We start from the raw sequence: 13,093 nt of genomic DNA on the forward strand, positions 1-13,093 counted from the left end.
TTGATGCTGTCCTGGGCTCTGCACAGACACGGTGAGCACAGAGGAGCTCCCAGCCAGAGCTGAAAGCAAGTGGCATAGCCCCTCTTTAGAGAAGGTGTGGGGAAAATCAGTAACCAGAAAGATTAAGATCTGATAGAAATTCTGGCAGAGCTGTAAATCAGCTGAATCAATCTGTAAGAGGCCAAGAAAAGGTATGGCAGTGGCCCAGTGGGAGAAGCAATGCATATATGCAATAATCTGAGTTATAAATGAGGTATAAAACCACAAACCTGATTTTTTTTCTAAACCTCATGTCCAATTCCTCAGCTTTGACTGAAGATTGGACTCTATCCTGAATGCTGACTGGATTTGTTACATCAGCAGATTTCAAGGTCGTGGGGAATATTTCGAATGTTCGTCCCAGTCTTCTGCCATACTTGGATGAGAGAAACCTGCTCAGTGCCTTCTGAGTGAAAGTCACAGCTCTTACTTAAGGAGCAGGAAGAAAGGATATTCTGCAGAGACCCCATATTTCAATACACTTTGTCATTTTTGACCTAAAATGCCTAACTTCAACTCACAGCACTTGATCTTGCCCTCTTCCAGTATCATCCCACCTGACCAAGTTTCTCCAGGCAGAGCAAGCAGGTTTTCGAGGTACCTCTGAGCTCTTGTAGGGATTTTTTAAAGCTGATTCCCATCTGTCAATATCTCTTGTGAAGTGCAGCCAAGTGTTTTGGCCTGAGCATCTGGCAATACTGGCTGGTGTTGGCTTGGCTGTGTCCAGGACCTTGAGAGGAGAAAAGATGCTTCGACCACCCACTGGGGTGATGTCTCTGCTCAGAGCTGGTGCTTTCCAAGAGGGTATTGCAGGACTTGCAGAGCAATTGAAACCAACCATGGAGCTGTAATCCTCATTCAGGTGGGACCACTATAACTCTAGTCTGTTTTGAAGAAGGGAGACATGGATGGTCCTCACAGGAGGTGCAGGTAAGGCAGTTAAGTCTCCTGACACATCCAGCTGCAATGGCCACAGCACATCTCTGAGACAAAGGCAGCATTTATTTTATAATAAAATCTGAAATGCTGGATCTTGTGCCTTCCCAGGAGGACTCCATCTCCTGTCATCTTTATATTGACATCTGATCTATTTTTGGTCTCAGTTGTGATGGGTAAAGCCACAGTCTTTCCTCCAATTTCACCAGAACCACTGTGGATAAGTTCACATGTGAGCAGAAGGTGGTTTGACCTAATTATCCTCCATGCCCACGGCTACAATTCTCTCACACTGAGCCAGCACAGTGACAGCAGTGAGAGCACAAGTTTTCATATACCCAAGGGTTTTGGCAGAATCTGTGTTTTTGGAGCTGGTCACTGACCCCAGATGCTGTCCCATGGCACTTTTGAGGAGTGACCGAGATGTAGAGGGGCAGGAAGTGCTGTGGAAACTGCAAATTCCCAAGGCTATGGCTGTGGCTTGTGGCAGTATGTGCAGCACCTGCTGCTCTGACCCAAATCCCACCACTCTCACAAGCTGGGTAATTATAAGAAAAGCTCTCCCTTACTAATTGCTGCTGGCTGGTAAAGGGGCATCCCCAGCCCCTAAAGGACTGGTGGGATCAAGAGCAGAGAGCGGTGGTTGCTGACATGTGCTGAGCCCTTGCAGCCTCCATTGTGGAGCCTGAAGGTGTCTGCACTTCACTCCCTCTCAGAGAGATCACTGCAAGGAGCTGAGAGTTTCACCACCTCGCCCTGCAGAGCCGTGGGTTTGCCATGCACTTGACACTGGTGCAGGGGGATGACTTGTGCTTGATGACTGTCCCCACCACAGCAGCTGCCTGTCCTCCACCAGTGCTCCCCTCCAACCTCCTTGCAAGAGTGGTGGCATTCCCACTCCAGGGTGGTGTGTGGGATGTGGAGGTGGCACCCCCAGGGGCCATGTGGCCAGCTGGTGAATGTGACAGCCTCCAGGCCACCATGGTCCCAGACACTCCAGTCACCAGCTGGGGCTTCCCAAACCAAATCTGGGGCTCCCTGGGGGACCCAGTTTGCCTTCAGCTCCAGTAAGGATGAGAAACTTCCCTACAGGTAAGAGAAAATTACAGCTGAGATTTTTATCCTGATGGTGATACTCTGTGAGCTGGGATTTCAGACAAATCCTCACTGCTGTGACATGGATCACATTACAGGTGGTGTGGATGGGGCATTTCTTTTGTGTATTTGCTGCCTTTGGTGTGGAAAGCTGTACTGCTGATGTGAGCAGAGGGACAAACAGCAAAGGGGACAAAGCAGGCAGGAGTGTGGACAAGTCCTCCATGGAAAAGCAGAAGCAGCCAGACTGGCCGGTGGAAGGGTGAGGAGAGGCTTTGGGTCCCATCCTCTGCTCCTTAAAGATTTCCTGGCAATAAATACCTGTTGGAAGGAGAAGGAGGCTGGAGCTGGTTAGTGAAGCACACAGGCTTTTAGTCCTCTTGTCACTCATAGGATGACAAATGTGGAGTCTCTGCTGTTGAGACCAAGTGAACCCCTAACAGGCTGCTTCAAGGGACTGTCACTGAGAGAAATGGCAGTGTGGCACAGACAGCTATTTCATGGCTACTTTACTAGGCAGCACCCACTGCTCACTGTTCCTCTGCTGCCCGCTCCACCCCAGAGGCAGGTTCACCCTGTGGCATGGCAAGCTGGGATGTCCTGGCCATAACCCATCCTGATGAATGCTCCAGAGGGGTTGCACTGACTTCCTGGGGGAGGTGTTGGACACTGAGATCAGACTCTGCTCTGGGTCTGGGCAGCATCACAGACAATGTGCACTGGTGGGTACTTATGGATCTGGCCTTCCCCGTTGGTGCCAGTGCAGGACAGCTCTGAGTGTGCCAACTTGCAGGATTTTATGCATAGGATGGATAATGCTGCCACTGCTGTTGGCTGGAGCAGGGTTGGAGCTGTTACTTGAAGCTGGCTGTGTGGGAAGCAGTCATAATACAAAAGGTCATAAGGACAAAGGTAGAGTGGGTGCCAGTGGGGCATGAAGAGCTCAGGATGGGGAGGAGGAGAGTCATCAACATAGCACAGAATCCTCATCCCCAGAAACCTTACTGTGTGCCTTCTTGCTCTGCTTTAAACCTATAGAAAACCTATGGGGGTAGGAACTGTGAAGAAGTTTGTATGTTATTTCAGGAACATTCATGGTGGGGAAGCAAATCTTTCCCTGCCAAAGCAGTGAATCCATACCTGTGCCAGCAGCCTACACAGAGAAGGCTCAGCCCTAGGTAAGACCCGAGGCAGCAGGTGAACATCAGGATGCTGCAGGACCATAGCACAGACTTAGCTGCAAGCTGGGTGCATCATTTACTGGTGCGAGCTGTCATGGAAGGCAACAGGTCTCTGGAGTTATTTGCCTGTATTGAGCTGCTAGGAAATGTCTGACCTTCCTTGAAACCAGAGTATGCAGAGCAGCCTGCTTTCCCTCAGCAGTGATCTCTGGGCAGGAAGCTCAGATGTGAGCGATGGAGGCAGCAGCTTTGCTGAGGAAATGCATTTAATTTGGTCTACACTGCAGTTTTTGTTGGAAAAAATGTTGATGCAGTAACATTCTGCACAGTAACTAGGGGTGGATTAAAGGTCATAGAGATACTGTAGCATGCTGAATTCACAGGTGGCAGATGGGAAGAGTCTAAGACGCACTGGGAAAGTGTCCCTACAGTGAGTTCTCAGCAGCTTTATCTGTTCTACTCAAGAACTGGGTTTGCTTGTCCTTCCTAGCACGTTTCACTCTTGCTTGGACACTTCTGCACACTGGGAATAGCTTGGCTAGTAAGGCTGCACCTGAATCTTTCCCCCATGCTTTAAATCATGGGATGACCACCTAGCATGGTGCAGGTGGAGCAGGGAAGTGTCTGCTGATGGGGATGCAGAGGTGGCTGGGCAAGCACAGCCTCCAAGAAGCAGTTTCCTGCACAGATGGGTCTCGCTGCAGAGCATGCTCTTGGGAGAGGGCAGGAGCAGGTTTCCTCAGTCTGCTGCAACTTTTGCAGTTATCTGAGGGGATGGGAAGTCTTCAGTGGAAGACAGCAGGTCTGTGACAGCAGCGTTTTAAAGGACTGTTCCCAGAGGTGTAAAATTCAGCACTGTGCACTGGGAGTACATGTGTCTCAATGGACAGTGGAGAGCCTCACACATTCCAGCTCACAACATGGAACAAGTGGCCGATCACCTGAGCTCCTCCTGCGCCCTGTGTGAAACAGAGCTGGTGCCAAATCACTCCACAGGTCACTGGAAGTTTAATGCAAGTTTCCCAGAGGTTGTGGAGCATGCAATGAAGGATGTTGCAGTGCAAAGCATTGCTGTTTATTCCACTATTATCACCCAGAGAAGAAAAATGCAGAGTTCATTGTGACATCTACAGAAATGTCATGGGGAAAAAAAGCCAACTGCACAGCAGTGAAATCCCCCTGTCCTGCAGGACAGACAGACAGACAGCCCCCTCCTCGTCCCCCCAGCCCCTCCCGTATTTTGTGCTCTGTCCCAGCAGAGGGAGCCCGAGTTTATTAACAAATCCCGATCCCGGAGATGGCTGCTATCAAGGTGGTACCAAACCCCGGGCAGGATTCTGGCTGCTGGAGGAAGGCAGCAGAAGGAGCAGGGGTCTAGCAGTGATGTTGAAAGCAGGGTTGTGTTTTCAACCAGGGAAGCAAGCGAATGGTGAGCCAGGACGCCCTGCAAGGAGCTCTGCTCCTGGGCCACTGCAACAGCGTCAAGAGATGGATGGCCTGCAGCAGCCAGCAGACAGGCTCACTGCACAGGGAGAACATTTTCCATCAACAGATGCAGCAGATCCACACTACGATGGATGAACTCAGTTTAATTTACTTCAGAGGCTACTTCACGGCAGTCAGCAACCTGTGTACCTGCACTTGTACTGGGCTAGCCAGTTTTAATCCTGTCATCTGGACAGCTCTCCCAACAGTGTTCAAATCCATCAATCACTGTGGTGCCAAATCCACAGCTGTTCAGCACCTTGTGCCTGAGTCTGATCCCATTCAGCCTGCATGGTAATGCTGTATAACTTTCCAAGCACAGGACAGTGGCCCTGAGCCACCTAGCATGAGATTTTGCACTGCTTTCCCTTCGTTTTGGAGGCTCTGTGTTAGTGCACAGAGTTTAGTTGAAGGAAGCAGGAGCAGTTTTAGTGAAGTGCCTTCTCAGAGCTCATGAGGATGCCCTAAGTTTTCTTTGCTGATGATGTGAGATGAAATGGCTCCCAGGGAGACAGAAGATTCCTGGCTCTGTGTTCTTTTTTACAGCCAGCAGTTGCACTGATACCATGGATGCACACGTGGGTACAAGATTATCTGGGAGAGAAAAGGTTGTGTGATTGGGTTGCAGGAGGGTCACAGATAATTTTAGGCCAAATCCAAAAACCATTAATATCAATGCAAAGCCCCTCATTAGCCTGAGCAAGCACAGAGATTCCTGTTTTAGAAGCTGAGTAACAAACCGTGACATTTTAGGACGCAGGGATGGGAAGGCAAATGACTCAGGCTGCACTTTACAGAAAGCAGGAGGCAGATATTTTCCGAGGCAACTTTTAAAAGGAAGGTTAAATTTCTCCAAGATAAGGAGAGCTCCAGCCCGCTGGAATGCATCGCGACCCCCCCTCCCCACATCATCCTATGATAACAGCTGCTGTGCTGGAAACCTAATGCTGATGAAAGAGTTAAAGGCTGGTTGATGGGCAATATCGGTGACACACCTCTGAATTGAGCATACTCCTGGAGTGAGACTGCGGACTGGTGTTACTCAATGAATAGAGGCCACTCCAAGGGAGTTTTTCCTTGAATAGAATGGGGTCAGGGAGCCGCTTTGGGGAACAATGGTTGCCACCGGCTAGCTGAATTTCTTACAATCACACACCATACCCCCTGATCAAATAGCTCCTTTGTCAGTCTGATATAAAAACATGTCATACAATGATGATCTGGAAGAATGACAAGAGCTGGCCTTTCAAAGAGATCAGAAGGGCTTGTTTTGCACAAAAAGAGCCCCCATCAGAGTCAAGACAGAAAAAAATGGAGAATAAAAGGGGGTGAATGGAAACAAACAGCAATAACAACAACAACAGAAAAGAGGGCAAGTTGGAAACTTTGGTCTGGCTTGTTTCACAGCATCCCATAGCCACAGCAGTGCAGCACGGTCGAGTTGAATCTCTTTCAGCATGGACGTGGATGTCAGATTGCGCTGCCATTGGGTTCCCATTGTCATTCTGCACTGGGACAGAAGAAATTGCTGGATGGGAAAAGGTCACTTGGCCCAACGAATCATCTCCCTGCCCCCCCGAAAATGTCTCAACACCATCTCTCTCTCACTGTAGTTCACTCCTCTGCCTTTTTAATACAATGTTCATCTGCTGTCTTTATGCTGCTGTACAAAGTTCAGATTGCTCAGAAGGCTATTCTTGTCCATCTGTTCATGTGAGCTGGAAAATGTCTTTATTCTCCCCTACTACCTTGTTAACTTTAATATTTTTTTTCTTGAAGTGTGTACCCTGTTTTCAACCCTCTTCTCAGGACTTTCAGGGACATAATTGAGATTCTGGATGGAGAGAAAGAATTTTCTCCCAAAGAATGTTTTAAGATGGGCAGGGAAGTGGATCCCTGTCTGCTACTTGCAAGGGAGCTGCATTCCTACAGTATCTGTCACAGGAGTCCCAAGAGATGGCATTTACACACAATCATTACAATTATTTGCAAGCCAGAAAAGCTCAGCAGACTTGGAAGTGGGCAACTAAAACTGCCACAGTTTCAGGCAATTTCAGTACCTAAAAGTGTTTGAAAAAATTGTATTTAGATTTTAATCTGGTATTATATAAAATAAGAAGTCAGAACAGTCAAAAGAAATCATATCATGTAAAAGACTGAGCTCTTGGGAAACGGCTCCTGAAAATACACACACAATAACAACACACCAAAGCTTTGCCCCATGTTTAAGTTCTCTTTATTTATTTTTTTTAACCACAGTGTTTTCTTTAAAGAGAAACAAAACCCAAAAAACATTTCTAATGCTTCCAGGGGTTTGTATGATTAAGCACTCAAACTGAGAGGTACCTTGCAGAAAGGATAACTTTATGCACCTCTTTTTATCTTCAAGACAAATATCTATTATCATCTAGGATTTCTTCGTTGTACAGTGTTACTTGACCCTTTCTGCAATTTTGTACAGAATCTGTTGTACCTCTATGCCCATTACTCAGCATATGTTCCTTTTTAAGAAAAATACTGGGTAACGTCTATTTACAGAATACATTGTTTATTAAATACAGAGCATATTTATAAACACACACATAACACTGACATGTGTAAACCAAATAGAATTGATGCTGACCTGAATAGCGAAGAACTTCAATTCCTTTACCTAAAAGTCTGTATAACATAAAATTAGGGTCATAATTAATCACCTCCTCTCCCGAATAAAGGTCTGAAAAGCTAGCTGAAAATAATTAGGCCACATTCTGGGTGCAGGCAAAGTTAGGATACAGGTTACAAATTCTGGGTAGGTTCCATTTCAAGACTGCTACTACCAGTGTATTTGGGGTGGTAGAGGAGATAGAGGATATGCAGTACTGTTTGAGAATTAATTTGGAATTGTAGTATTAAAATTTACACCACAGCAAAACAGTGCAGAAGGTAGGTGAGACACAGCACATGTAGTGTTAGGAGTCAGAAACTAGACACTGAAAGGACTAGACACTGAAACTAGACACTTTATTTAGGCACCTAAATAAAATGTTCTTAGTGATCTTGAGCACCCAACAGTGCTCTGCAGGATTTTCAGAGCTAGTGACAGACAGACGACTTTTGAGTTTGTCAGTCTGAAAGGCAGGTTTCAGTGCTTGTATTTGTGATTGCTCCAGCTTCCAGCTGGAAACCACAAGTAGGAAAGAAAGTGACAATTCAGTTCTCAAATGGGATGTACCTGCCCTGGGACCGGCTGCTGACTTGAACTGAACACCTGGTAAGTGGTGATCGGGTTTCTGCAATGCTGGTTTTGATCTAGCTGCCATTAAAGCATACCAAGACTTCATCATTTTGTGATCAAGGAGGGCTACATGAGAAGAAGCCCTTGGCATGCCATTACCTGCTGGCTGGACTTTGCAAGCCCAGTTTGCCCGGGAGAGTGTTCTGTATGTCCTACAGGACTGGGGCTCTGGTCCACTGGGTGTGATATCCACTTGGTGATAATCTGCAACTTCACAGCACCTTCATTTTTCTTACTTTAACTGTTTTTAAATTGTGTTGTTTGGCTTTCACTGGATATTTGTTTTGAGGTTAGTCTTGGTTGCTGGGTTTTCTTGATTATGGAAGTTCTGGATAGGTGAATAATTTTTGTAATTTCTTTAGGTGACACCCTGTTTCAATATAAAGCAGCATAATTCTGTTAAACTTAGTGAAAACTCTTGTTTACAGCACCCTCACATCTGGTCCTGAGACCCTGGACAACTCTGGGAAAAAAAAATATGTTAAGGGAACACTTACTGTGGAATTAACTGTTCCAAAGATTGGAAGGCATAAGAGTCAGCTTGCACACACATCTTAATTTTGTCCTTTTGTCAACAGGTTGTACAATCAAAATTTAAGTGACACTTCTGTCTTCTTTGGGCTGCTGGCTCTGCTGTGCTGAATCTCACCTGTTCAAGTTTCCAGTGAACCTTCTTGCATTCTCCTCTGGTTCTTACCCTGCAGTTATAACCTCAGTATTGGGAGCAAGCCTGGAAAATTTCAGAATGAAAACTGAAACCTTCCAAAAGGTAGGAGCAAATAAAAAACAGAGGATATTAATATAGCAACAGCTGGACTTCAGCTTTAATAACGTATATTTTTTTAGAGCACGTAGCAATTCAGATCAGACAGAGGTATTTGTGTGCTCCTGTTAAATCAGGCCTCTTGCCAGTAACACAGTGAGAGGCCGGTACACTCTATTAAAATATTAATTACCAAGCCCCTTTCTTTTGATGGGTCTACTAAAGATACTTCAAATGGATATGTGAGAATTGATCAAAGATTCTGCAGGTTGTTGCCACTGCTCACTGGGCATTTCAAACCAAAGGAGAACCTGACTCCCATGAAAAAGATACTGTGTTTTTACAAGCAATAAAAAAACACTGGTCACTTGATTGCTATGGGGATGGATATAACTAAACCGGGCTTTCTTAAGGCAGAGAGCACGATCTAAGAGAAACAAAAAAAGACATGGGAGAGGGAGGGAAAGAGCGAGCAAGAGAGAGCTGAATTGATTTCAGTCTGTTCAGGTCTAGCTGGAAAACACAATGCAGTGAAACGGTCCCTTAGTCGGCAAGCTTCTTTTCCTAGGTTTTTCCCATGGTTTGAAGTGGAGAGGGAGGGATGGTATTAGAAAAAGTGTGTATGTGAGAGAGAGAGAGAAGGCTGTAGGAAAGGCAGAGAGATGAGAGACATCGTGTAAAATAGTCCTTTCCTTCTGGGGAGTGGAAAACTTTGATGTCCACATCTCTGGTTTTAAAGTGGCAGTGTCAGGTTCAGGCTGAAAGGTCCTGATATTTGAATCTTTGTGCTTGTGCTCAGGACTTTGCCTGTGCACACACCTGCACATCCAAACACCTGCCAGAGCATCCACACAGCAAATGGGCCCCACACTTCAGAGGGGCAACAGAAAATAAGCAAGGAGATGGCTTCACTGGTTCCTTGTACAGATATTCATGCTGGGGAAAGGCACATTTGTATGTGTGTGCATGGAAAAAGACATAACCAAAAGTGAAAAAGTGCTGTGGACTTTACCTGCCTTAGAAAGCTCTTTTCTTCCTGGCATTACTAATGGAGTTATTAGGCTCAGCGTGTTAAAGGCTCACGATGGCTAAACAGATAAACAAGCACAATTACAAGTGAGGAGAATAATCTGTGAGAAGCACTGTGATTTGTCAGGCTTCACCATGCTAGTAAATTCAGTTTCAAGAGTCACAACTTATGTCTGTTAATCAGAAGCCTTTTCTCCTCTACAGGGGCATGGACATCTTGCCCAGCCTGGATGTTTTGTCCTTGAAAGGCATTTCAATAGATTGTTACTAACACTTCAGGCATACTAACAGTGGTAAATCCACTACAAACTGGAGGAAAAGAAAAAGGATAGGGCAGAATTTAGCACTCGTGGCAGTCAAGTGAATTTTGATAAGAGTTGATCCAGTGTGCAAGTGTCTCTTTCTTCTTTTCTCCCTTCCAAGAGCAGGAAGGCTTGTACTCAAGGTGGAGCTGAAGGGGCTCACGCTCTACTGGGTAGCAACCTAATCTGACTGGAATCTGCACCCAAAAACTGCACCACATGCTAAAACCAGAAAGGTATTTGAGAATTGTGCAGTTTCAGATCAAGCCCATGACAGATGTAAATGTTACTGGGATGGCCTGGGACTGTGAGGTCTGTTTCAAGCTAGAATAGAAGCATATGTGCATGGGGTGGCTTGTGGGTCCTGATGGGAGACAGACAATGGATCAATCTATGTTCAATTGACAGACCTCCTTTACTGGAGGGGGAGATTTTGACTTGAATCCCTGGAATGTCGGCATTTTTCTTCCGAATACTCAATTTTCAGTTTAAATAGATAGAGTGAAAAGCCTATTTTCATGGCAGGTGGGCTAGAGAAGGGAGGTTTTAATGACTCTTTATTCTTGGATTTATAATCTGACACGCTGTATGCACATGTGTTTGTCACAAAACTGTGTGAGGTGCCCACCACCCAACCACGCATTGTCCAACAGATGTTAAAGCCATCAAGTGTGTTTGCTTCCAGTTCCAAAGGAAAACATTCTCTATTTTGGGACCTGGGATTTTTTTTTTAACTGATCTAAACAAACAAATAAAAATAGTCTTGGAGAGTGGGGCCTTACGTGATCATAAGAAACTGTGTAAATGAGGATCTAAGGCCTGTTCCCTGACCCATAAACTGGGTTAGTAATCAGTGGTTCCTGCAGTTTGTTATTGTCGTCACAAAACCTGAGGTTAGGCTGCAGACTATTTAAAAATCATGTGTACTGCCAACACGGGGTATCTAAACATACACTTACTGCAGTGACAAAGCATTAATTGCTCCTTCTAACAATACCTGAGAGGCTCAGTCACAGTAGAGGTCATGTCGTGTGAGGTACTGTAGGGGCACAGAAAGGACAGTGCTTTCCCCAAGGTGGGTACAGCTGAAGACCCCAAATCTATCATGAATCTGTGTGGTAGGACTGTGCACAAGTGTGGTGCTCTGCTGTGGGACTAGGACCTACAGTGTGTGGACAGCAGGATACTGTCCTTGGTTTTTTTATACGTGTGCTTCATTTGTAAGAGGAGAGAGGGTAAAACCTGCCTTATAGGTTGGCATAAGCTGAACTGAATAGAAAGAAAGTCTGTTTCTAGCATTAGCCAGATTCCTGTTGCTGCACTCTAAGTCTCTTGACTTCAAATTAATGAATTTTGTGTTTCAGTAGTAAGAAATAGAATTACCCAGCAAGAAATAAAAAATGTCAGCTTCCAGATTGAGAAATCCTACTGTGAAAGAAAGGACAATTAGTGAGATGCTTCCTCTGACTGTAGAAAAAAAGAGAAGTGAGCCTAGGACTCTAATACTTTTGCTTATTTGTAGTTGTTGCAGGTAATGAGGCTCTGTCTTGGTTGCCTGGTCAAGGCAGACCCAAAACCATTTGTAGGATTAGGTTTGCTCACCTTTCTTAAACAAATTATTACCTTGTAAGTGATATGACAGCAGTGAATCCTCCAAGAGCAATGAACCCCTCTGTACCCAGGGACACAGGATGAGTCAGGGCACTGTCAGACTTGCTCAAGGCAGGTGAGAACTGCACAATGTAGCCATGGAGGTGGAAGGAAAATGCAGGATAAAACAGTATCACAGACACTGCTACACCAAAGATATTTATATTGCTTTATAAATACTCCAAAAATTTTGGAACTACCTGCGGAATTAATAAAAACTGAGCTGAGAATCCCTAGAAACAGCTTTGTATGTCTTGATCTCACTCCCAAAAATGCCAGTGGTATTTGAATGTTTAGTTCCTCAAGTTTTAAGCACGAAAGGAAAAAGCCCCTAAAATATCTTCATAGGTAGCCCCTATAAAAGAACAAGATTCAAAAGCATTCCTTCAGGAGATCAAGGACAGTCCAGCCTTTGAAGCCTGGAGGATTGGGAAATTTAAAGATCTTTGTGGCAATCATATTGTGCCATTAGAAATCTACCATTTGGAATTGTAAAGCGTTTAAAAGGAATGATTCCAAATTCCACAGCTGTCTGGTGAATGACAACTTGATGTGGCCTGGGGGGGAGGAAGAAGGTCATTGTTGGGAAAACAGTTAAAATGAACATTTTCTGAACCAATGCTTTAGATAATACTTTGATAAATGAGGTTTAAAACAGATAAAATATTCCAGGTGACTTCCTGGGAAGAACAGGTTAGTAAAACAAACAAACAAAACTCAAAATGCAAAGACAAGAAATAGGTATATGGCTTGTACTTAGCAAATAATAAAGGACTGTTCAAAATAAAATGCACAATAAACAGAGTCTGAACCAGTAAGATAAGACACTTCTGCTGGCTATGGGAGGTGATATATTTTTTTTATTGCACTGCAGTTTTGCCAAGCAAGAAAGATTCTGGAAGGCTCTGTTCCTTTTGATACACTAAAATATTTGAGAATCCCTTTTTATTGCCTTTTATCCCAAACCATTCAAGCAGCTCAGCTGCTTGATCAAAATACAAAAGCATTGCATGTGCCTAGCAAGTGAATAATGAAAGTGATCCTCTCAGTTTAGTATCTTTGTCAGCAGAGTGTAGTGAGAAAAGTAAAAAACAGCATCACTGATGATAAACTGATTTATGGAATTGTTTGTTATCATAATTTTCAGCATAATCATGACTAAAGGTCCCAATCCTGTGGCTGTTAAGAACGTTGTAGGGACGGCTGCTAGCTGTGTGCCCATAGTACTCATCAAAAGCTTCTTGTGGATGGGTTTTGGAATAGGGTCTGTTGAGAATATTTTTAAGGGAAGATTTTTTCATCTCCCTTTAAACAGAACCCATATGAAACAGTTTCT

Source organism: Camarhynchus parvulus, chromosome 6 (genome assembly GCF_901933205.1).
Source record: "Camarhynchus parvulus chromosome 6, STF_HiC, whole genome shotgun sequence".
NCBI lineage: Eukaryota > Metazoa > Chordata > Aves > Passeriformes > Thraupidae > Camarhynchus > Camarhynchus parvulus.